We start from the raw sequence: 27,862 nt of genomic DNA on the forward strand, positions 1-27,862 counted from the left end.
CTGCTACCAGATATGTAAGTCTTTTGCAAGCAAAAAACATATAACATATCAGCCAATTTACTTCACGCTGACAATCTGTGTATGCAGCAATGCATTAAAGTCCTATCACTATGCAAATGTCACACCAAACCACACAGTATAGAACATGACATTTTCTGTGACTTCTGTTCAATTGCATTTATAAAATGTGGTAAGTGAAAGAGTACATTGAGAACAACATTTCCATAGCAGTTGACACCAGAAGGGTTTGACAACTGGTAACCTACACTATCGCCCACATTCTCCAGTTATCACCCTTCTTATTCACCTCCTTTTCTTTCTTTTACACAGAAACCATAGATTATTTTGTGATCTTAAGCTGTGAATATATTATCAATTTTTCATAAATGGAATACTATCCTGAATGAGGAGTGTGTAGACTTCTTGACCGATTGTCCTCTCTGACTCAACTTGCATCAGCACTAACTTTCTTATCATCAAAATCAATCAAAAACAAACTGGACAATATTCTAACTCCAGACAATGCTACATATGAAATACCGTCTTTAAATAAACTTCTCCCAAGAATATTACAAGCTGCATCTGCAGTTCTACCTTAGGATTTATAGGTAGTTGCAGTATACACTAGAGAGAGTGGGAACTGCTGCTGCCGGATATGTAAGTCTTTTGCAAGCAAAAAACATATAACATATCAGCCAATTTACTTCACGCCGGCAATCTGATCAAATTTTATGGCTTAGTATTCAACCTCATCCCTATTAAAAAAAAATTATGAAATTAATAACCCTTCCCATCGCTCCATTTACGATTCCTCCCTCCACATCTAAAATTACGCCACAAAATTTGTTTTTGCACACGCGTAAACACTTTTATAATCCAGCAGTCCTGAATACAGATATCTCCAATCAATCCAATTTTGCATGTAATTTTCCACTTAGCAGTACTGTCACTCCCTGGTGTTTCATTTTGTCAATAGCTGTAATTTCCAAAATGTCTTCTTTCTCCAGTTTTAGTAACTGCTCATTGAATTGGAACACTCCTGAAGTGCAGGCATGAAAAAACTACAGATTTTTCTCTCAATAATAACAACATTAGCTGTGGTGCAGTATTGTTAGAAGAAAACAATTTCTTGATAAGTTGACTTTCTAAGGTGCATTTGTCCTCCTTTGTCAGAACTCTTATACTAATGTCCTTCAGAATATGTCCATATTCAAAGGCAGGTGCATGACACATATTCTTCAGCAATTCCCTGTACTGAAGGTTTAGCCAAATGTGTACAATGCCAATACTTACCAAAGAATTCCAAGTTTCATCATGCAGATGTGTCTTGAAAACAGGTTGTCCTTTCACAGACATGAGTTGCAGTAGGTCACCAAAGACAATTACATGCTTTCCTTTAAACAGGACATTGTCATACTCTGTTCTTAAAATATCTTGCATTCTCAAGTACATGAAAGCAAGCATTAAGTTTGAGACCATGCTCACCTCATCAATAATTAAAAGCTTCAGTTTCTTCAATACTCTTGTCACCTCATGACAAGCTTGACCAGATAACTTTTGGTAATCCAGTTTATTGTCATGTTTAATATGAAGTGTTAGAAATGGGATCTCTGATTGGCTAAGGCTTGCGCCAAAGACAGGCAGAGACCACCACTCTAGTCAGGGCAAGGGAGTTACACGTCAAAGATAACCCCTGCTCACTCACTTGGTAGCTTAGCACGAGTAGTCAGGCTTATCCCGGAGTCCATGTGTAAAGCATTTGCGCATTCACACACCAACAACAACCCAGGCACACTACAAAAGGAACTCCACACAAGGTTATATAAAAAATAGCCTCTGTTTTCTCATAACACGTTAGAATAGTAATCACAAAATATTCATGGTGCCAGTTGGCACTAGGTCATATCTACAAGGGATTATATACACCTGACAGGGCCCACTGGACCACTGTCAGAACCATCACAGAGTGAGTGTAGTAGAAGTAAGCATATCATAAATGTACAACCAGTAATCACTGGTAACCACTGTACTCAGCATCAGCCTGTAACATAAACCATGTTATGCACAGTATCACATTAGTCTAAATGCATTAGACCCTAACCTCCCAAGTATAACTCACATTAGGAAATAATCTCAGAGGAACATAATCTCACTAGCATAAACCATGATATGCAAACAACCTCATAAACATAAAATTCATATTTAGACGTATAAACACAATAGACTATCACATTTCCAAATGTTGCATACATCACTGACCCCCTGGCCAACTGGCCTTCTAAAAAGGGGGCTCCCAGCCCATGTGTCCCATTCAGCCTAGATGACTCACCCTGCCTCTCCTGGAGCCTCCCACACCTCTCAGCTCCTGTCAATCACAAGTCAGACATGCAACTCACATCTGGCAGACAGACACATAGCACACAGGAATACCAACTTCTAAAAGTTGCATTACTTCTCCAGTCACCATAAATCTTTGCACACCATTACACAGCACTTATCCTCACGAGTTCATACATACTAAACTCGACCTTGCACTCCTTTCATACCAGGAATTACCATGGACACACATATCCCACATGCATTCCTATGGGAGGGCAAGCCAATCTTGCCACACGCATTTAGAGAGCGCACTCACTTTACACAGGGCCACAGTGTTAAAGTGCCCAGAGACCTAAAACCACTACCACCAGGTCAGAACTCAAGGCAAAAAGTTCAGGGGTGAACCTGTCAAAAAGGGCCAAGTCCAACAGGTAGCATTAGTAGTTGATGTAGAGTAATTCCTTTAATGTTATGTGCAGCCAATCAAGTGGGTGCTGTTACTAAACATGATAAATTTGATTATGCAATCCTCTGTAGGTAAGAGGTAACAACCTTAATTAAAAAGCTTTTCCTAGTGCCAGCTTCACTGCTAAAATAAAATAGTATTGGCCTAAATGATGAGCTGTATTCTTTTTTCTCTTTTACCTCCATATGAATTTATTTTTGTTCATTGTTCATTTGTCCAACTGACTGTTTGAAATCAACAGTTTCCTATCTCACTTGTTCCATTGCACTTTCCACCTCATTCATGCCTATTACAGCCTTCTTTTCAATGATGGGTTGTCAGAGGATCTTGACTCAGTGGTGCAGAACTTTGGTTGATTTTTGGAAACTCATCTTAGCTACCTCAGCAGCAATCATTTCTTCCTGTTCAATTTCTTCATTTAATATGCGCTAATAGTTTGGGAAGACAGTAACTCAATACTGTCTTTCACGGCATTGAAATATTCTTTGCAGAAGTCATACACTCAAAGCAATTTTGATTCAGCACATCAAGGCTTGAAGAGTTGTAAAAGTTCCAAATAGAAAAACGTTTTTCTGTCTGGAGTTTGGCAACCAAGTTTTCAGTGGCTAATTAAATTTCCTATTGCATGTCTCACCAAACAGCCATCACATACAAATACTGAATATTTTCCTTTTTCCATTTTTCTGTAACATTGCCTCTGTATCTGTGGTGTTGAAGTATTTGACAAAGACACTATAACATCCCTGCAATCTTTGTTTTTTTCAGTGAACATTTATATGCATATGCTTCCTGGAATGCAGAAGAAGGCATGATGCCCGATTGTTAGGGGTGTCCCCTTAACCAGCACTTTTGCACATATACTATAAAAACCACTCATTTCATCTTTCTACCTGAACACGAAGGTGGCACTCCAGGTTGAGTTTATCATGCATATATTTATTTAAGGTACAAGGACAATCGTGTTTCTGTTGCCAGCCACAACCTTGTTCACGATCAAGCAACATTTTGTTTTCAGAACATAAATACAATCAATCCCAGTGTGCACTGTGTGAACACCACGAACGTTCAGAAATTCACTGCAAAATGTGTGCGCCATCTTACAACATTCAAATAATACATTAAGGTCAACAGTCTCTACAATACAACACACGCATATAAATTGGATAATTAATAAAATTGTGTATTTCTTTGCATTAAAATTTACTGCAACATAGCAAGCACATTTTCCTACATTAGAAAGTAATTACTTTCTATAGTGAATATTTTGAAGTATAATGATATACCTTACTGTTTTTAAACAGCTACATTTGGATTAGTGTTTCTCCTATTCATTCGTACAATTCTAGAAGATAAAAGCAACCTTTTAACTAAGTATTCGTCATTTTATGTAAGCATGGGCGCAAAATCTGTTCCGCACGCGGATTTTGCGGATTTTCGGCAAATTCGCGATCTGCAATTTCCTGCGAATTTGCAGAAAATTCGCAAATCCGCGAGCGGAACGGATCCGGGGGGCAAAAGTTCAAGCTTCAAGCTTGTAACGATTTTAGAATGGCACCGGCAAGCTGCCAGCGCCATTCTAAAATAGTTACAAAGTTAGCTTCAACAGGAAACACTAATAGATAAAATGAAGCAGGTGCTCGAGTTTAACTGAATTCGAGCTTCAACTGGAGCACCTGCTTTATTTTATCTATCAGTGCTTCCTGATGAAGCTAACTTAGTAACTATTTTAGAATGGTGCTGGCAGCTTGCCAGCGCCATTCTAAAATAAAAACAGGAGTGTGACAGAGGGCAGAAGGGCACAACAAGGAGTGTGGCAGAAGTCAGAAGGGCACAACAATGAGTGGGGCAGAGGGCAGAAGGGCACAACAATGAGTGGGGCAGAGGGCAGAATGGCACAACAACGAGTGGGGCAGAGGGCAGAAGGGCACAACAACGAGTGGGGCAGAGGGCAGAAAGGGCACAACAACGAGTGGGGCAGAGGGCAGAATGGCACAACAACGAGTGGGGCAGAGGGCAGAAGGGCACAACAACGAGTGGCGCGGAGGGCAGAAAGGGCACAACACCGAGTGGGGCAGAGAGCAGAATGGCACAAAAACGAGTGGGGCAGAGGGCAGAAGGGCACAACAACGAGTGGGACAGAGGGCAGAATGGCACAAAAACGAGTGGGGCAAGGGGCAGAAAGGGCACAACAACGAGTGGGGCACAGGGCAGAATGGAACAAAAACGAGTGTGGCAGAGGGCAGAAGGGCACAACAACAAGTGTGGCAGAGGGCAGAAGGGCACAAAAACGAGTGGGGCAGAGTGCAGAAGGGCTCTACAACGAGTGTGGCAGAGGGCAGAAGGGCACAACAACAAGTGGGGCAGAGGGCAGAAGGGCACAAAAAAGAGTGGGACAGAGGGCAGAATGGCACAAAAATGAGTGGGGCAGAGGGCATAAAGGGCACAACAACGAGTGGGGCAGAGGGCAGAATGGAACAAAAACGAGTGCGGCAGAGGGCAGAAGGGCACAACAACAAGTGTGGCAGAGGGCAGAAGGGCACAAAAACGAGTGGGGCAGAGTGCAGAAGGGCTATACAACGAGTTTGGCAGAGGGCAGAAGGGCACAAAAACGAGTAGGGCAGAGGGCAGAAAGGCACAAAAAAGAGTGGGACAGAGGGCAGAATGGCACAAAAACGAGTGGGGCAGAAGGCAGAAAGGGCACAACAACGAGTGGGGCAGAGGGCAGAATGGAACAAAAACGAGTGCGGCAGAGGGCAGAAGGGTACAACAACAAGTGTGGCAGAGGGCAGAAGGGCACAAAAACGAGTGGGGCAGAGTGCAGAAGGGCTCTACAACGAGTGTGGCAGAGGGCAGAAGGGCACAACAACGAGTGGGCGGAGGGCAGAAGGGCACAACACAACGAGTGGGGCAGAGGGCAGAATGGCACAAAAACAAGTGGGGCAGAGGGCATAAGGGCACAACAACGAATGGGGCAGAGAGCAGAATGGCACAAAAGTGAGTGGGGCAGAGGGCAGGGCACAAAAACGAGTGGGGCAGAAGGGCACAAAAACGAGTGGGGCAGAGGGCAGAAAGGCACAAAAAATAGTGGGGCAAAGGGCAGAATGGCACAAAAACGAGTGGGGCAGAGGGCAGAAAGGGCACAACAATGAGTGGGGCAGAGGGCAGAATGGCACAAAAACGAGTGGGGCAGAAGTCAGAAGGGCACAACAACGAGTGGGGCAGAGGGCAGAAGGGCACAACAATGAGTGGGGCAGAGGGCAGAATGGCACAACAACGAGTGGGGCAGAGGGCAGAAGGGCACAACAACGAGTGGGGCAGAGGGCAGAAAGGGCACAACAACGAGTGGGGCAGAGGGCAGAATGGCACAACAACGAGTGGGGCAGAGGGCAGAAGGGCACAACAACGAGTGGCGCGGAGGGCATAAAGGGCACAACACCGAGTGGGGCAGAGGGCAGAATGGCACAAAAACGAGTGGGGCAGAGGGCAGAAGGGCACAACAACGAGTGGGACAGAGGGCAGAATGGCACAAAAACGAGTGGGGCAAGGGGCAGAAAGGGCACAACAACGAGTGGGGCACAGGGCAGAATGGAACAAAAACGAGTGCGGCAGAGGGCAGAACGGCACAACAACAAGTGTGGCAGAGGGCAGAAGGGCACAAAAACGAGTGGGGCAGAGTGCAGAAGGGCTCTACAACGAGTGTGGCAGAGGGCAGAAGGGCACAACAACAAGTGGGGCAGAGGGCAGAAGGGCACAAAAAAGAGTGGGACAGAGGGCAGAATGGCACAAAAATGAGTGGGGCAGAGGGCATAAAGGGCACAACAACGAGTGGGGCAGAGGGCAGAATGGAACAAAAACGAGTGCGGCAGAGGGCAGAAGGGCACAACAACAAGTGTGGCAGAGGGCAGAAGGGCACAAAAACGAGTGGGGCAGAGTGCAGAAGGGCTATACAACGAGTTTGGCAGAGGGCAGAAGGGCACAAAAACGAGTAGGGCAGAGGGCAGAAAGGCACAAAAAAGAGTGGGACAGAAGGCAGAATGGCACAAAAACGAGTGGGGCAGAAGGCAGAAAGGGCACAACAACGAGTGGGGCAGAGGGCAGAATGGAACAAAAACGACTGCGGTAGAGGGCAGAAGGGTACAACAACAAGTGTGGCAGAGGGCAGAAGGGCACAAAAACGAGTGGGGCAGAGTGCAGAAGGGCTCTACAACGAGTGTGGCAGAGGGCAGAAGGGCACAACAACGAGTGGGCGGAGGGCAGAAGGGCACAACACAACGAGTGGGGCAGAGGGCAGAATGGCACAAAAACGAGTGGGGCAGAGGGCATAAGGGCACAACAACGAATGGGGCAGAGAGCAGAATGGCACAAAAGTGAGTGGGGCAGAGGGCAGGGCACAAAAACGAGTGGGGCAGAAGGGCACAAAAACGAGTGGAGCAGAGGGCAGAAAGGCACAAAAAATAGTGGGGCAAAGGGCAGAATGGCACAAAAACGAGTGGGGCAGAGGGCAGAAAGGGCACAACAATGAGTGGGGCAGAGGGCAGAATGGCACAAAAACGAGTGGGGCAGAGGGCAGAAGGGAACAACAATGAGTGTGGCAGAGGGCAGAAGGGCACAAAAACAAGTGGGGCAGAGGGCAGAAGGGCACAACAATGATTGTGGCAGAGGGCAGAAGGGCATAACAATGAGTGGGGCAGAGGGCAGAAGGGCACAACAACGAGTGGGGCAAAGGGCAGAATGCACAAAAACGAGTGGGGCAGAGAGCAGAAGGGAACAACAACGAGTGGGGCAGAGGGCAGAATGGCACAAAAATGAATGGGGCAGAAGGAAGAAGGGAACAACAATGAGTGGGGCAGAGGGCAGAATGCACAAAAACGAGTGGGGCAGAGGGCAGAATGGCACAAAAATTAGCGGGGCAAGGGGCAGAAGGGCACAAAAAACGAGAGGGTGGCAGTGATGAACCAGAGAGCGCATCGCAGTCTTGCACAAAAAAAACCCTGCGAACACGCAAAGCGCCCCGTGAACATGCAAATCGCCCGGCGAACACACAAAGCTCCCCCCCATTCGCCGCCCCGCTTCCGCCTCGCAGCTGCTCCTCCCTCCCACTTCGCCATTTATGGCGGAGTCAACACGTACGTGCAGCGAGCACGCGCAGCGGGAGCGCCGATTGTGCACCGATGGCGCACCAAAGGCAAGCCCGTCTGCGCCCATCCGCGCTTGGACCGCGCCCAGCGCCAAGACCCCTGGCCCCCGAGGACACCACCCCACTGGACACACTTACGATGCCACAATCCTCCACGCACTCAACGCCAGACGGTACCCCGCCTGCTACTGAGCCACCCCGAAACGCACCCACGGACCCTTCACCTGCAAAGCCTGCAAGTTCACTTGCCTCCGGACCTGCACCGCTCCCGCCAAGCCAAGCACCAGCAGCAACCACCTCAAGTGCATCCTGCTCAACACCCGCTCTGTCCACAGACACGCCGTGGAACTCTGGAACCTGCTCGACACAACATCACCAGGCATCGCCTTCCTCACGGAAACCTGGATAAAAGCCTCCTCAGCGTCCGAAATCGCCATAGCCATCCCGGATGGATACAAGATCACCCGGAGGGACTGCGTCAACCAGACTGGAGGAGGCATTGCCATCATACACAAGAACACCATCCGCATCTCGACCAACACCAACGACACCTTCACCGGCGCCGAACACCTCCACTTCCAGAAACACCGACCCCAAGACGACCCTCAGAGGCACCCTCATCTACAGACCCCCGGGACCATTAACACAATTCAGCGAAGACATCGCAGACTTCATCAGCCCGCACGCCCTTGCGTCCTCTGACTACATCCTCCTAGGGGACCTCAACTTCCACCTTGAGAACAACAATGACAACAACACCGCCACCCTGCTGGACAACCTTGCCAACCTCGGACTCAAGCAACTGGTGAACACCCCCACCAACTACGCCGGCCACACGCTTGACCCCTCCTTCTCCTCCAGCAAGCACATCTCCTTCAGCCACTCCACCGGACTTCACTGGACTGATCACAGCTGCGTCCACTTCAGCTTCAGGAAAAACACCACCCACAACAGATTCCTCACCAGAGCTGGAGCAAGATCACCATCAAGCAGCTGACCTCCTCCCTCCGCCAGAACCTTCCCGCCAGCACACCGGACCCCAACGAAGCAGCCAGCAACCTCACACAGTGGATCACCAACTGCGCCGACGACCTCGCACCACTAAAGCACCCCCTCAGCAAGCCCAAAAGCAAGAAAGCCTCCTGGTTCACCAACGAACTCAAGGACTCCAAGAAGAACTGCCGCACCATCGAGAAAGCCTGGCACCACAATCAGACCTCAGACAACATGACAGCCCTCAAGCATGCCACCCGCAAGCACCACCAGCTGATCCGCACCACCAAGAAGACAGCATTCAAAGAACGACTGGACAACAACGCCCACAACAGCAAGGAACTCTTCAACATCGTCAAAGAGCTCTCCACCCCCAGCACCGGAAACAACGACATCACACCCTCGCAAGACCTCTGCGATTCACTCGCCTCGTTCTTACACCGCAAGGTCGCCGACATACACAACAGCTTCGGTGCACCAACCAAGCACCCAACCACTGAAACAACGCTCCCTATCACCACCCTCTGCAACTGGACCCCGGTCAGCACCGAAGACACCACCCGCATGATGAACACCATCCACTCCGGATCACCTACTGACCCCTGCCCCCACCACGTCATCAACAAGGCCGACTCCATCATCGCACCCCAACTGCGGGACATCATCAACACCTCCTTCCACACCACCACCTTCCCGGAGAGCTGGAAGCATGCCGAGCTCAGCGCCCTCCTGATGAAACCAACAGCAGACCCCACCGACCTCAAGAACTTCCGCCCAACCTCTCGCTCCTCTCTTTTCCTGCCAAAATCATCGAGAAGACCGTCAACAGACAGCTCGCCGTCTTCCTCGAGACGAACGGATTCCTCGACCCCTCGCAGTCTGGTTTCCGATCCAACCACAGCACCGAGACCGCCCTGATCGCAGCCACCGATGACATCAGATCCCTGCTTGACAATGGGGAAACAGCAGCCCGCATCCTCCTGGACCTCTCCGTAGCGTTCGACACTGTCTGCCACCGCACCCTAGTACAGCGCCTCAGCAACATCGGTATCCAAGGGAAAGCACTAGAGTGGATCACCTCATTCCTCACCGGAAGAACCCAGCGAGTCCGCCTCCCCCGTTCACATCCGAAGCCACCGAAGTCATTTGTGGCGTACCACAAGTATCATCACTCAGCCCGACCCTCTTCAACGTCTACATGAGCCCCCTCACAGCCATCGCACACCAACACAACCTCAACATCATCTCTTACGCCGACGATACCCAGCTGATCCTCTCCCTCACCAAGGACCCCGCCACTGCCAGAAACAGCCTGCACGAAGGGATGAAAGACGTCACTGAAGGGATGAAGAACAGTTGCCTGAAACTGAACTCAGACAAAACGGAAGTCCTCATCCTGGGATCATCGCCCTCCGCCTGGGACGACTCCTGGTGGCCCCCGGCCCTGGGTACAACTCCCAAGCCAACGGACAACGCACGCAACCTGGGCTTCATCCTGGACTCTTCCCTCTCGATGACTAGACAAGTCAACACCGTCTCCCCATCGTGCTTCAACACCCTGCGTATGCTCCGTAAGATTTTCCGCTGGATCCCCACCGAGACCAGGAAGACCGTCACCCAGGCACTCGTCACCAGCTGACTGGACTACGGGAACATCCTCTACGTCGGAACCACAGCCAAACTGTAGAAAAGACTCCAACGCATCCAGAACGGCTCCGTACGATATGTCCTGGACATCCCCCGACACAGCCACATCTCCGGCCACCTGAGAGACCTGCACTGGCTCCCCGTCAGCAAGAGGATCACGTTCAGGCTCCTCACCCATGCACACAAGGCTCTCCACGACCTGGGCCCCAAGTACCTCGACGACCGCCTGACCTTCTACGCGCCCACCCGCCAGCTACGATTGACCAACCTCGCCCTAGCCGCCGTTCCACGCATCCGCAGAGCCACCGCCGGAGGAAGATCCTTCTCCTACCTGGCAGCCAAGACCTGGAACTCACTCCCCATCCACCTGCGGATGACCCAGGACTATCTTTTCTTCAGGAAGCAGCTCAAGACCTGGCTGTTCAAGCAGTAACATACCCCTCTCCCTCAGCGCCTTGAGACTCTTCCGGGTGAGTAGCACGCTACACAAATGCTATTTATTGATTGATTGATTGATTGAACGCATGGATGCATAGGTTAATATAAAGTGTACCTCAATAAAATTGGTGCTTCATACGCTGGACTGTTAATTACACAAAAAAGGGTTGAACCTTCTTTTGTCATAATAGCACACTATTATTTCATGTTTAAAATATTTCAATATTGTTAAAAAAAATTATATTAATTAAAATAATCTTATATATATCGTTTAGTAACTTTTTAAACATAAGACATGAATATACAAATATTAATTTAGGAGTTTTTAAAATACAGTATTTTAATGTTTAATATTCAATTCAAAATTAAGTTAGTAGTGCTGGAGAATTATTTCTGTGTGTGCTACTTTTAATGCAAAATATATTTAAATACTTTATATTTAAATAAAAAGCGCAACTTAAAAAAAAATCAACAAATATTTTTACATTTCCCTATACTTTATCTTAGAGAGATCTCTGCTCCAAGAGTGGAGGTCTCCGTCAAGTGTGAGGAACATCAAATACTGTTGGCAAGTTGATTTGATTCAAAATCTTTATTCAGTTTTGAAATAAAACCATAAAAGTACACAAAACAATTCCATATCATATAAGGAATACCTAACCATACATAAAAGCACTAATAATAAGTGCAAAATATATCATGATACAAAAAGATATTTCAAAGATACAAAATAAAAAAAATAACCATATTACTAGCAATAAGAGCAGAATATTGCACAATTAAAAAAATATTTCATAACTCGTCATTAGTAGGAAGCAAAGAAGTAGTGGCAAAGCAGATGGAAAGGTGCAACTAATAGTTAACTTATTACTGACTTCACTCCCTGTTTCGAGGGTGGAGAGATATAAGTGTACACTTTTGAGTGCATTTACATTCGAAAATGAGGATAGCCAGATGTAGTAAAGTTATTCAAAAGTTTTAGAAATAAACAGACACATGAAATTATACTCACGTGAAGGTCTACCTTTATAAACACCCACATAGTCTTTCATTTTGTTTCTCAGGAGAAAAAATAATTCTGTTTCGATACAAGGAGCCAACATTCTACTGAATAACCTTCTCAGAGGAAAATTTTCACCCAAAAATGCCTGTCTTTTTGTATTCTGTTTTTAGGCTGCAGATTAGTGTGTCTGTTGAGCTAGTAAGATCAGGGAGAGTTAAGTGAGATTGTCATATGGCATTCATGCCACTGTAGTTATGGTCGACAGCCCAGATGTGCAAATATTCGTTTTATAGACTTTTGGAAACATTATGTGACACCTCATGTGAAAGTTGAATCCTTTATAGGTGCAATTTATGTTAAAAAGCCACAAAAACTACGCGCTATCTGACTAATTTGGGAGGAAAATGTCTTCTGAAAGGGATTTTCTACTCGCATCAGATTCCAGTGCTAAAAAATGTGTAAAACATCAACTCCTTGAAATTTATGGAATTGCAGTTTTCATAGGTTTTATGATTGTCGCAAAGTACATGGTTGTAATAATAATTTGGCTTGGGCATAGTTGTCACTAAATCCCAGAGGAAAACCAATGTTTGCATTGTAATTAATCAATGCAACATGAATTGTAATGCATGGCTAATCACCCTTGAGAATTCCAGGCACTGAGGATCTCTCAGTCAAATAGCTCAGTCCAATAGACAGGTCTTGAGTCCTTTCCTGAATTCGAGTAACAAGGGTGTTATATGGATGTGAGTAATAACTTCTTCTACCCTTGCCCATCTTGCACCACACCTCTGTCATAAGTACAACAGAGTAATGAAAAGGTCATCCTTTCCCATAGCCTGGCCTAGTCCAAGGGGATTACAAAACACTCTTGTCTTTCAGTCAGTACCGGGCTGGTCTATATGGCAATCTGTTTATGACAAAAGGGACATTTGTTTCGCTGTTGGTGGATCTGTTTTGTGGTCTTATGGGCGGGTTTTTACTGCTCCATTCCATGATATTACCAAAAGTTTCTTGTTGCTAGCCACATTCACGAAGGTGATTAGCAAAACACCTATATAGTGGGTCTATACAAGTACAAAGCTACCCTGAATTGCAAATGTAGGCCACATTTTTAGCTATTGGATTCCCTAATAGGGCCACTTTTTTATGCTTCCTTGGTCTTCCCAGATGGCCAGGATGATTGTTGGGCTTTCCCATCACAGTCTAAAACCACCTCCTTACCCAGTTTCTGAAAGTTCTTTTGTCTTCCTTCCTTGGTCTTGACAAGAGATGGAGATGGTTATGCATACTTCAACAGAACGGCCAAGAATGTTAGCCAAAGTGTGGTGCCATATATAGTTATACTCTCTTGGCATTGCAAAGCTGTGCAGCGTTTTACCCCATGCCAACGTGTCAAATGCTACAGAGGACAGTTTTTTAAAATTATTTTTGTATCCTTTTGGTCTTTCACTATGGGTGGGGGGTTTGTTGTGCCCCCACACCTCTTCCTCCTTATGCTAGGTTAAGCACCAAAATCTACATGTGACAGTAAATACTGTAATATTTCCCATGCAACTTGAAGCAAGTTTGACCAGTTGGAGGTCAACATACAGTGAGGTAGTTACCACAATCAGTAGTAATCGGTTGGCAAATGCCACTCAACTCGGAATTCTGTCTCCGGCACAACTAGGGTTTTGCACAGGGCTTGGAAAACATCTACAACCTTGGAATCATGACCATATATACTATATTTGAAGTGCCTTCTGACAATAGTGTATTGTACCCTATATTTGTGATCAGTTGATTCTTCCATCACCTTTTGATTCATATTTTATGAATATCATTCAGTAACATTTTGTCTTATCTCTTTTATTCACAATCAACTTTTAGAAAACATAGGATTTGCTCTAAAGTTACAGATAATTCTCAAGTGTGAATATTTAATGTTAAATAAAAAGCATGTTCCAACGAAAAAAGGTAATGGCCGTACATTACTGCAAATGGTTACTACAGTAAGGCCATGTCAGTTACATCGTCAAATAATAATGTTTGTGAGTTTCAAAGACATTGCATAAACCACCTGAGACATTCTCAACATCTCAGTCGGAGAAGAGAATCCTGGGGCATATTATCAAGGGGGTTTATCTCCGCTTTTTTGGCTTTAAAAGCCAAGAAAGCGGAGATAAAATTATCTCCCTATTACCAAGCTGTCGCTAACACCAGTTAGTGACAGCTAATAGGAGATAGCGACCATCTTGGGCCCCACTTTGCATGTCAGTGATATTTATCACTAATGACATGCAAAGTGGGCGTGCCAAGATGTTAGCTACTGGAAACAGTCCCTAACATCGCTATCTCCTATTACCAACTTTTGGAGATATTCGCGCTAAGCGCGAATATCTCCAAAAGCTAACACCTGCCCTGAGCAGTTCTTAGCCATGTTATCCAATGGGAGGTGGATAACATGGCTAAGAGCATTTGCTCGATAATGCATGAATATCGCGGACTTTTCAGCGATATTCATGCATTGCGGCCGTTTTTTATCGCATTTGCGATAAACCTTGCTAATAGCAAGGTTTATCTGCGATAAAAATCGCCGATGTGCGGCGATAATTTTTGTCTCTAAACAAGTTAGAGACAAAAATTATCGCTAGTTGTTGATAATATGCCCCCCTGTTTTTGTGACAATCTTTGCCTTACTTATTTGATCCTAATAACTCATAATCAATGTTTAAATATGCAAAGCAATGCTATTTGGACTATCATTATGTGAAATCAATTTTAATGAAGTAAAATTGAGTAAAGAGAATACAAGGATGCATTTGTATTCAAGGAATAATACATGACATTTGTTAACCATGTTAAACGTTTCGATATTCATGAATTAAACATTGCCGTTTTGAGAATATGATTTGATTGAAGATTGGATTCGTTTTAAGTTTAGAAATAAAGTTGTTCTGAGTTAGGCTAAATGGGGACAGTTTGTAGCAAAAAAAAGGCCCAATGAGGATAATCCTGTGAAAAAAAAGACTAGAGAAACATGAAGATCAGTGCCATAGGATCCCAATGATTCTGTCTATGGGTTTATGTATTACTGTTCAGCAATGTCTTCTACCTAGACAGGCGAGCCAGATTGGTAGTACCTTCAAAGTCACTAGAAGCACTATCCCCTAAAAATGATACAAATGAACTAATTGAAATGAGTATGCCAGCAGTGAATGGAAACCCCACTCGCTTACTAGCGCATTCAAAGGTCTAAGCATTCTATCTATATTGGTTCATGGTTGGAGGAGAAGAAGCCATAAAGTCCTTGCCCTGTCTGAGGATTCCCATGGGATAAACCATCCAAGCAGCACTTTAATGTAAATGCAAATTTCTCGGAAATGGCTGAAAAGATTTACACCAAATAACAAGGAGCTTTCTTTCTGAGTATAGCTCTAACTTTCTCCAAATTTGGTGGAAATCTGTTCAGCAGTTTATCTGTAACGTTTCCATTGGAAATAACATGTGAATACGATTTTGGGACCCCCTTTTTTCTTAATCCCACTTGACTGAACACCCCAAAACGTTCAAGGAAAGTGCTGAGATAGATCAACTTTAAAAGTTGTGTGAAAATTCATCAAACGGCACCAAAGTTATTAGCAAAACGAAAAACGTCCTCCTGTATATATAATATTATAAATATATGTAGATAATATAGTAAAATGTATTTTTCATCGTCATGGTTTCTTCATAATAACCTCTCTTAATACATATTCCTCAACTTTAGTATTATTCAGTATCATATAGATCCTGTAAACCTTAAAAATCCTATATAAGGACACGGGGAGTAGTGAGTTGAAACAGAAGAGAGAGTTCAGGTGCTAGGTCAGGCCACCTTCTGCCTAACTCTACATCTGCTGCCTGTTTGCTTCAGCCTCCCCCTTCGTGTGTGTCAGCTGGGGCTGAGACAGCTTCCCGGGCACGCACACAGACATTAGCGTCTACCACAGTAAGGAGCTTTGAAGCATCAGGCATCACACACTTGCAATGGGAACGCATTAGGACCTGAAGATTGAAATCGGAGCTCATCGCTTATATGCATCTGAACTGCAGATTGAACAACAAGCTGCCTAGTCGGGACAAGTAACGGCAGGTGTCACATCTGGGCAACAAGTGGAGGATTTATTTCACTGCATTCTACTAGCCATACAAGAGACCAGAGCTGCTACGGAGCAGAAGATCGACACCGTTATGGTTCACGTCATCCTGCTGAGAGCATATCACAGTAAACTGTCTGACAGGATTGAAACATTGAGAACAAGTAATGCCGTTGACTATGTGTGGCAATGTAGTAAACAAAGTGTCACTAGGCCATAGAATGCCCATTTACTTCATGGGATTCTCTGCATAACAGTTATCTCAGTGCCCCTGTTGAGCAGACGAGTCCTGTCTCATGAAAGCAACAACTTGGATATTACGGTGTTTTATGAGTGTTCACGTCGTTATTTTGGTGACTAGCAGAGAAGCGGAGGGGTAAAGAAGATAAACCTGACTTAGGGTGAAAACAGGGGCAAGGGAGTAATGTGCATGGGAAGGAATGTGCGGGAATGGAGGAAAGATTACCGTCATTTAATTTGAAGTAAAGAGTAGAAAGGTATTGCGGAACAGCATTGCGATTGAAAACTGAGTCGTGCATTGACTTTTAACTATATTATTTAATTGTGCCTTATCAGTAAATTGATTGCCAACTGAGTCAGTGCATGGAGGCCACAGGTTCAGTGTTCCATGTGCATCAGTTCTGTGTGTGAAGGATGCATGTATAGCTTTCCACTGCTGCGAGAGGCGTGCACTTGACTGAGAAAGAGAGAGATAGTCGCGGGTGGCATAACTTGTGGGTGAGGGGGCAGGCGGGGAGGGGGTCATGGGTGGGGGGGAGGAGGTTTAATCCCCTAAGCCAATCAGCCTTCTGACTGACTGGGACGCTGACCCCACAGGCGTATAGGGGTGGGGCCATTTTCTCTATGTAGAGAAAATGCAGAGTGCGTATGACTGGTTTGGTCGACCCTGGGGCCAACCAAAAAGTCAGCGCACTCAGAGTGGACAAGCCACTCCTCCCTTGGACTCCAGCAGACCCGAACAACCAGGCATACCCTTCTGCTTTCTCGCAGTGCGAGAACCAAAAACATAAAAATGGATTTAACCCTTTTAGTGCTGCAAACGTTCGGCGGAAGTTGCGTGCACTACCTCGCTAGTGCTGCGCACGTCCGCTGAATGTTCCGATCCCGTTAGCGCAAGGGAACGTCCGCAATGGGGCGGAATTTGCGGCGCGCTTAACGGGTTAAAATACAATTTTATGTTTCTGCTTCTCACACTGCGAGAAAGCAGTGGGGCGCTGCTCCTCTGCCCACATGGAGGGCCACGCCTGGAGAAAGTTAATGATTTGGCCGTGAGCTGAATGGTATTTAGACTCTTTGTGCATCCATTAGCAAGCATGTGTCCAAGCACTTATTTGAAGTCATACTGAGAGTAAGGAAGAGCGAGAACTTGTGTAGAAGTGTATGCTGCCAACTTTTTCGGGTGAGACAGTCTGGCTCTAGTCAACTATGTCTGCCTCCTTCCGCAGCCTTCTGGTTTGCCTTTGTGTAGAGATAGAAATAGGAATGCTTCTACCACAGAACCTCATTGGGAATGGAGATAGAATAACACTGCCTTTTTCCATTGCAGAACAATTTAATGGTGCAAACAGGCAATTAGAGATTTGCACACCTAATTCTGACATAAAAACCTACATGATTTTACAATAAATGAAACACACACTTGCCAAAGGCCTGGATGTATCAAAAGTCAACATTGGTGTGATTTCACAGTTAGCAATTTGCATGCTCATATAAGGCTAAGCAACTATAGTATGCAAATTTCAGCAATGTGCACACACACTGTTTTCTTTGTGCATTCTATTTAATTTTCTATTATTCTACAATTAAGTCAATTTCTCTTATCCTGAGGTCTATTTTTTTTATACTACAGGGTTTTTTGAGTGTGTTTATTTCATTTTAAAACTGTTGCAACAATGCAAAGTGTACCACCCCCAGCTCCTAGAATGGAATATATGGTCATGATTCTTTAAAACATATTTAGGAGCTATTGATGTGCCCATGTCTAAGCCTGAGAGAAAACAGAGCAAACAACACAAAGGAGCTGTTCAACGTCGTTACGGAATTCTCTAACCTGGTTGCCTTCAAAAACAAGCTCACAGGGCTGTGCGGCAACCTCACCCACTTCTTCCACAACAAGATCGCAATCATATATACAAACTTCAAACCCAAACATACACCTACGGACGTCCTCGACAGATATGTCATAACCATAACTGATACAAACCATGCACTGACCACCTGGAACAACTTCTCCAGCCAAGACACCGCCTCCACCATGAAACCCATTTACTCAGGAGCTCCGACAGACCTATGCCTGTGCCACATCTTCAACCTCAGCAACCAAAGGATCAGCCAGAAACGTACCACCCTACTCAACTCCATTATCACCAGCCCAACATTTCTTAATATATGGAAACCCTTCTAAAGTCAGACCACTACTCAAAAAACCCTCCGCCGATTCCATCAAACTCAAAAACTACCAGTCAATTTCCCTGCTCCTATTCCCAATAAAGGTACTGAAAAAGATCATCAACAGTCACCTAATGACATACCTTTGTGCAGAACCGGCTACTAAGCCCCTCCCAATTCAGCTTCTCCAGCAATCACAACTTAGAAACCGCCTTGATCCTCGACAGAGCAGAAACAGCAGTTTTGATCCTCCTCTGCAGCCTTCAACCCTGTATCCCACCATTCACTGATCAAAAGATCCACCACAATGGCATCCAAGGGGACTTATTCAGAGGGATTACCTCCTTCATCACATGAAGAACCCAGAGGATCTTCCTCCCACTTTTCACCTCTAAACCCAAGGAGATCACCTGCGGAGTCCCTTCGGGCTCATCCCTTAGCCCAATGCTCTTCAGTGTATAATGACCCAGCTGGACAACATCACCCGATCCCACAGTCTAAACATAATTTCTTATGCAAACAACACCCAACTCATCCTCTCACTCACTGATGACCTTACCACCACCAGAACCAACTTCCACAGATGCATGATAAATGTTGCAGACTGGATGAAGAACAACTGCGTCCAGCTGAACACAGGCAAGATTGGAAGTACTGATCTATGGCAACAGCCGCAACACATTGAATGACTCCTGGTGGCCATCAGACCTAGGACTCGCACACACTCCCTCCAACCATATCAGAAACCACAAAATCATTGACGGCTGGCACTAGAGGGCGCACAACCAAGATGGCCGCACACCAGTAATGCTCCTGCCAAATCAGGTGGAACATTAAACATAATCCCCATCCTATATCGACTAATCGGCCCTGCATGAACCTGCATGGAGAGGGGAGAGAACACTGCCTGCTGTGGTGTAATTTGCAGAGCTCAGGACTGAGCTGTCGGCGAGAGTGGAACGGGTGAACCTCCGGACGGGAGACAGAGGAGGAGGTATGGAGAGGTGCGGTGGCTACCAGTACTAGGCAGGGCCGGGGGAGACTGGGCCCCGCAGGAGGAGGTGTTGTGGGAGAAAAAATGGCCCGAGCCACGGAGGATGCGGACTCGGAGGGCTCCGGAAAGACAATAGCAGAGGGGACGAACCACAGTGGCTGAAGACCCACTGCCTGGGCCCACGCAACGCAGTAAGAAGGGGAACAGCTGCGGAAACTGAAGGGCAGCAGGCTTCCGCGCTTGACACCCAAACAGTAGTATTAGCGCTGGTCAGCGAGGGCCGTACAAGCTAGTGCGGACACATACATGATCCGAGGAGAGTGTGGCGGAGGCACAGGGACTATGCAAGCTTGCGAATAAACTGTGTTACCTGCAATAGAACTGGTGATATTGAGGAAAAGTGATGCTGCCATTTTGAATCGTTGAGCGTAGCAGGAGAAGGGAGAGGATAGGCCGCTGAGCCTAGCCCCAGTCAAGTGGAACCCTGCATAACATCCTAGAGACAGGAAAAAGTGCAGCACATACATAGCCCCTGAACAGAAGTGTGGGAGTCAGGCACGACAAGCAGCACATCTAGGTGGCTGAGTTCGCACTGGAAGGCTGCCATTTTAGGACAGAGACCATGTCCGGTGAGAACGGAGAGGGGCTGGTGCGGGCCCGAATGTTGGAGATGTGCATGGTAGCGATAGTGCATGGAAACGGGGGCTAATATACGCAGTGTCAACGGTCCCCTAGACTTCGGGAGGAAAACCCGATGAGACATGTGAGTATTGACAAAGGTGACTCACAAAGTAGACCAGAGCAACATATCCACGCACACCTGGCCTGAGGTGCACTGGAGAATGGAGGCAAGACACACAGGATCCTAGTGTGCAAGACAAGCACGACACGATAGTGCAACTAGCGGAACCCACACATGGCATTTGAGGATGCAGCAATTCTGCTTTTGGGGACAGAAAAGGGGGAGCAACAATGAACCAGTGGAATACGGGAGCAATAAATTACATACCCTGTTTATAGAGTAATGAAGGATTGGCGACATGTGACGTACTGATGCCAAACAAGCTAAACTCTCATTTGACTCCCACAGGACGCCACGATCGAGCTCAGCGGAGCAGAGGGGCTCGGATTCAATGGAACAACAGGAGGATGACTGGAAAGCAATACTACTGGGCATGAAATAGAGCCTCACATCTATCGATGCGAAAATAGAAACCATGAACGCCAGAATTGACTCCGTGGTGAACAAGCTAGACCAGCATGACCAGAGACTCAAAGAAGCTGAAACCAGGGTGTCGGAATTGGAAGACGGAGCAGTGGCAAATAGGGCACAAGAACTTCAAATGGACAAATTGCTAAAAGTAATAGCAGATAAGAACGAAGATTTGGAGGCGAGCTCCAGAAGAAATAACGTTAAGGTCATAGGGCTGGCTGAATCAACCAACAACGGGCCGAATGGAAAACTTTATAGAAAACCTAGTTATTGAACTGTTTTGCAGAGGCTCCTTATCGGCCCACATGACTGTGAAATGGGCTCATCGATCGTAGCAGCGCGCCCGCCACCAGGAGCAACGCCCGCCCTGTAACAGTCCTCTTCTTAAGCTATTGAGATAGAGACACAGTGCTACATCTGGCCCGGTAAAAGAAACAAGTGAGATATGAGAACACTACACTGGATTACTTCCTGGATTTTACGCAGGCTGTACAGGAAGCTAGACGCAAATTTGCAGCAGTGAAGAAAAAACTAATGGCACAAGACATCCCATATGCCATGATGTATCCAGCAAAACTCAGAATAACCCACTTAGGGAAGCAACCTTTTTTCACGACTCCCCAGCAGGCAGATGAATACCTCAGAAGGAATCAAAGATCAGCATCCCAGGAGGTGGAGGTGTGCAGACGATCCTGGTCCCCTTCACCCATGTCAAACCCGGAATGAAGAAATTGGACTTGCCTTGCGTGCTAAAGTCTGACACAGCCATCTAACTGTCTGTGAACATCTCCAAGTTGGTGACGTATTAACAGAGTTAATGATTCACTAATTGTTCCGCCTGGACATTCACCTCCGTCCCACTAAAGTGGCCTGCTTAATTGAGCGGAGCTGTGGGTGGGTGAAACAGGGGAGGAGAGTGGGCGATTTGTGGGCCCCTAGTGTCTCCACACGAGGGCGAACCCCCTTATTTCCCTCTGGTGAGGGGGAGAACTTGACTGACTTTCATGTTTTTTGTGGGGGGAGGAATATATGCCCGGAGAGTTGGGGATGCCCGAGTGGGTGGGGGAAAGATGGGGAGATGGGGGGAAGTTCTTTGCTGCAGGATTGGACAATGGACGCGGCATGCATATACTAGGCATTGGCAGGAGTCGAGACAATGGGTGACGGTAGTGAGAAGTGTGCTGCCGTCAGAGCTGCTGTTGTCGCATCACTGAACAATGGGGGTCGCCGCTGCAGTTGTCGCATCGCGTGGAAGTGTCTCGCATCGTAGGAGAACAGTGTCGCCACCAAAGCCGCCGTTGTCACATCACTGAACAAGGGTGTCGCAGCTGCAGCTGAGGCATCGAGTCAAGACTTCTCGCAACATTGGAGGAGCGTGCTGCATCAGTATATATAAATTTTTATTGTTTAGTTAATTAAAACCATAACAAAACCACAAGTAAAAGAAAAATGTCTGTTACAATAAAATCGATCAGATTCTTCATAATACATTTTAAAGCCCAAAAGTTTAAAATGATGCTAGTAGGCGCTTTTTCGGATAGCTCGTCGTTAAAATAATTAATAATACAGAAAATCTTAATTTAAAATTTCAAGAGCTTTCAGGCGGTTTTCAAAGGCTATTAGGAACTTTATCAGTTTGCAGTTGATTATAGGGTCTGTTGAGTCTAGGGCGCCAATAATGGCCGATCTACAGGTGCGTAGTCTTTTGGCACTAAAAATGTTCTTTAATAAGAGCGTGCGCTCCCGTTTCAATGTTTTACAGTGGCATATGATATGGATTATATTTTCTTTTGTAGTGCCGCATAGTCGACAGGCATTTGCGTCTAAGCGTTTCCAGACAGGGTCATCGGCCAGAGTTGGTAGTTTGCCAAGTCTCACTGCCATCAGCCTTTTTTTTATAAACATAGAATAAGTAGATGCTAGGTAGGCAACCGAGGTGAGATTGTTATAAGTGTTAATCACGGTCCAAGAATGGGAGCGGGCAGCAAAGATAGCTTTATCCGTTATTAGTGAGTGAAATTTGGCCGCTTTTTTTAGAACCTATTTAAAGGACGTGAATGGCAGTTTTTTTTCCCACAGGTTTGCAGTGCGTGTTTGCTCCAGAGCACCAGTCAGATATTTATTAGCTGCAGAGTGTTGTTGGCTTTCTAATTCCTGCCATAACAAGCTGTCCAAGCTGTCATTTGTGGAGTTCGTTTTAATTCTATACCATACTCTGATGCTTGTGTAGAGTCTTTCCAAGGACTCATTCATCAAGCCAAATTCTAGGCGCATCTGGGCTGGTGAGGCTGGGCATGGGAGTTCTAAGACCTTATTGTAGATTTTTGTGATAAGGCGGTTTAGGGTGATATCATCCTTGCCCTGCATAGCTATACTAGCATACAATAGCGTTGGAAGTACTTTGGTTGACATCACGTGCTGCATCAGTAGGAACTTGATGTTTTTATTTCTATGCATCGGATCTTTGCCACATTTTCATCCTTGCAACACTTTTGTTGCCCTGCGTGTCACATCCTAAGGTACATTGACACAAAGTGTTGCGTTTTAAGAACTAAAGAGAACTAAGCTAAACCTACCATTTTAAGTACAGTATTGAGGCTTTTTGTCGTTTATGGTCTTGTGTTAAATCTATATAAAGAATACTTATTTTTAATACACAACTTGTGTGGTGTCCATCTGTGGTGCTGTCACTTGATTACTGTATGTGTTCAGAAATACTTTACACACTGCCTCTGACATAAGCCTGTCCGGTCGTGCCAAGCTACCAAGGGGGTGAGCAGGGGTTATTTTAAGAGTGTACCCCCTCACCCAGACTAGAGGCAAGGGTTCCTATTTGTCACAAGTACCTACCTGTGCCAACTAGAGACCCCCATATCTAACAAAGCTGCTGACCCATGCACACTAATCTCTACACAACCAATAACCTACCTACAATAACTACTGCTAGCATTTCCATCAACCTTCAAGAAGAATAAGCTCCACTTCCCTTTCACTTGCCCATAATTCCTGCATCTACCGAAGCAGAAGTGGAGTAAACTCCTTCTCCCACATTGCAGAAAAGACCTGAAACAGCCTCCCCATGGTCCTCCAGACCATCACCTCACTTCTGGATTCCCAAAAAGACCTCAAGACCTGGCTGTTTAAATAAGCCTCTTGGACCTGCAAGTGCCTGTATACCCTATCGGGCGATTAGCCATGCTTTATAAATCCTGATTGATTGATTGTATTATTTTTTAGGGGTTGAAGGTCAGAATGTGTATGATGATTTACCAAAATATGTACCCACAGGAGATGAGGATCTGGATGAGTTTGACACAACTGTGACTCAGTTGGACACGTTTTTTTTCTAAAACAGAATATATAGTAGTGCACAAAATGCAATAGTCCAACAAAAGTCTTGATACTTGTTAGACTTGGCTTTTTCAGCAGGTTCCTCACCAGACTTTTTGCTTTTCTGCCTCCTGTTTTTGCCTGTGCTTTTGATGGCTTTGGGGCATGATTGGCTTATTTGATTTACTACTAATTCTCTAGAATAGTGCACAAGTGTGCCCTAGGACTGTACATCAAATGCTCGTAGTTGGCCTGAAGTACTGATTGTGCCAAACCATGAAGTAGATTTTCAAATATGACTCTGGCCTGCTACTCCAGTATCTACATGCAGTCTAAACTGCCATGTCGACCTGGCAGACCAGTATACCTACTTGCCAGGCCATAACCTTCCCTTTTCTTACATGTAAGGGACCCCTCATGTAGGCCCACAGTGCACCCATGGGCAGGGAGCAGTGTACGCAAAAGGTAGGACATGTACTGATGTATGTGACATGTCCTGACAGTAAAATACTGCCAATTTCATGTTTTCACTATTGAAAGGTAATCTGTCCTATCAGAAGGATTTGGAGTTGCTTTGTAACATCTTCCACACATAATTTACCATTGGGACAGGATATTGGATTGGAGTTTAGTATACCGGAAACTCAGGATTTAAAAATACATATTTTAGTAAAGATGTTTTATACATTGTATGTTTGAAAGTGCCACTTTTAGAAAGCAGGAATGTTCTTGCTTAACCATCCTTCGTGCCACTGCTGGGTTAAGGATTGACTTTCAGACTTTGGAGTGACAGGGGCTGGGGATGTACATTTAATGTAGACAGCCACTAGGTGGCTGAGGTGTGTAATGCCTCTCCTGGATGAGTCAGGGCTGTGCTGAATAGATCTGTGCTGCATTTGATTTGGATTATGTGGAGGAGATTTCCTTATACCTGAAGAGGCCTGGTCTGCCTTACATAATGCTTTCTCCACCTTTTGTCAGAGAGCCCAGTACTAGTTTGGAGTAAGCACAGAGACTCTCTGCCACAAGACAAAAAAGGGAAATTTATAAATATTGGGACCCAGACCCCAGAACTTTAGAACACTTCTGGATCAAGGAACCGGCCAAGAAGAAGAGCTGGAGATGTTGTGAGGGGGTACTACCACTTTGCTGTGTGCTTTGCTGTGTGTTTTGCTGTGTTGACCTGCAGTGACTTCTGTTTTAGGCGGAGAAAGGTTTGGACTGAACTTTCTGCAACTTATTTTGAGTTTCTCCAAGGGTTTGAGAAAGATCTTACACCCTGTTCGAGAAGTCTCGGGAACAGCAAATACTTCAAGTTCATCTGCCACCAGAATGGGGAAGTGTGTGTTTGGTGCTGCAACAAAAGAAAAAACAACCTGGTGTAATCAATGACGCTGCTGATGGCTCTGTGTCCTGAAGGCACCGCAGTAGGCACCACCGTACTTCGCACTGCAACCCTGGTCTCAACTATGATGATGCCCGATACTGCCACTGACCCACTGCTTGCACTGTGACCTGTGGGTAGCGCACTTCACACCGCCTCGCTTTACAACACCGCCTTGGTATCCCCGATGACGTTGCTCCATGCTGACATTGATGCTGCTGCTTGCTCCATGGCTCGAGGGCACCGCTCATAAGTTACACGATACACCGCTCTTATCCCGCACCACATCCTTGGCCTAATGACACTGGCGCCATCAACTCCAGTTTGTGAGTCAATGACAGTGCTTTAGCAATGACAGCACCGCTGCTTGCACCGTGACCTGGCAGAACTGCGACGAGAACTGGATCACTTCGCACCGCAGCCCTGGTCTCACCGACACCACTTAACAACTGTCACAAGCCACTGCCTGCACTGTGACCTGAGGGCACTGCAAGCCGCACCACAGCCCTTATGCCTACCAACGAAGGCACTCTTGACTTCAACCACTAGGATTTCGATCTGCAAAACGTGCGACTTCAAGGGCCCAGCAACTCCTGCACTGACCTCTGGAATGAACGCCTGCCAATTGTCGACTCTTTAGAGCTCACCGTGAGGTCCCCAACACTCTGCATTTCTAAAAAGTACTGTTGTGTGGGTCTTCCCAGCACCATAGCTGGACGGCGATGCCACAGTTCGCCAGAACTGTTTGGATTTGTTGTTGACACCGCCACAGTGATAGCCCAGGATAGCGTTATCGACCTCAAGGAACTGCATTTAAAGTCTATTTTTGCTTCTTGATATTTCTAAGAACTGAATGGTGTGTTTTTATCACTTTTGGTCTTGCTTTGCGCAGATAAAATATTGGATATTTTTCTAATACTGGTGTGGTGTCCTTTTGTAGTGGTTTCACTGTATTACTGTTGGTTATGTGCAAATTGTTCACACACTGCCTCTGAGATAAGCCACACTGCTTGTGCCAAGCTACCAAAGGGGTGAGCAGGGGTTATTTTATAAGTGTATCCCCCTTATACTGACTAGGAAGAATGGTTCCTACTTGGACACTGTAGCAACCTACCAACTAGAGAGACCCATTTCTAACAGTACTTATATTACAGCATCAGAAATGCTGCCAGCTAAGTGTGAGTTTGATAATTTTATATTTAAACTATTCAGAGACCAGCTAGTAGAAAAATGTAGTTAAAAAAATATACAGGAGCATTTACACAAGTGCACAAATCCTTCTTTGGATAAAGCCATATATATAAATAAAAGCATTAAAGGATCATACAAGGATGTAAAGTTGTTGGAGGAACCTTTAGCCAAGGCTAAAATTTCATTAGCTATATTTAGCAAATCAGTTTGCAATGTTCCCTCAGAAAATAGAAGACCCAAAACAATGAGTAGGCCAAACCGTACATCGCAACAATATCAATAGCTGGTTTAGGTGTGGTTCACCAGCACATTTCCTCATTTAGGAACTGTCCTGACCAGGGGCAACAATGTAAGGAGTGCGGGGAAAATGGGTCACTTTTTCAGAATGTTTAGAGATTGAATTAACAGCTGTGTTCATTGTGTAATTGGTGAACAGTATGGGGATGGGGATGTTGAGAATGTAAAATATGAGGAATGTAGGTAATTAGTGTAGGGTGTGAGAAGTGAAGGTATGAGAGAAAAGAAACATAATTCTGATCCTGATACAAGGTATTAAACTTCTGGTTGACACAGGTGCACACATCACTATCAAGAGAAATGTTATAAAATATGGTCAGACAAGATCTTGTTTCCAGCAAATATCCTTGCAAGAGCATTTGAAGAAAGCAGATTAGATTTAGTTGGTATATTTTGGGTGCCAAAGGAATTCTGAATGAGTCAATTGAAGGTAAATGGTACGTTGCCAGGAAAGGTATCAATGTTTTGGGATGGGTACATCAAGCTCGTATTGGAATCACAATAAAGCCAGACTGGACAACCCTGTTACAATTGAAAGAAATTAAGCTGGATCAGTACATGGCACAAAAACATTTTGGGAAGGGAAATTCAGTAAAGTGCTTCAGGAAAAATTGGGGAAAATATCATATTTTACATATACTGTTAAAGTTAAGCAGGATGTACCACCAGTAAAGCACAAGCTACACAACATCCCTTTAAATGTAAGGAAAGATTTCTCTGAAATGGTAAGAGACATGTGCATATAAGGTATTATTGAAAAACAGAAGTAACCTTGCGGTTGTCCCCATTGTATTAGCAAAGAAAAAGTCAGATGAAATTAGGATTTGCATTGATTTGAGAAGTGATATTAGAGTCATATGGGTGGACAAATTTCCGTTGCCAAGAATTTAATATTTAACCCCAAAAATAGGTCAATCTAG

Source organism: Lissotriton vulgaris, chromosome 5 (assembly GCF_964263255.1).
Source record: "Lissotriton vulgaris chromosome 5, aLisVul1.2, whole genome shotgun sequence".
Taxonomy (NCBI): Eukaryota; Metazoa; Chordata; class Amphibia; order Caudata; family Salamandridae; genus Lissotriton; species Lissotriton vulgaris.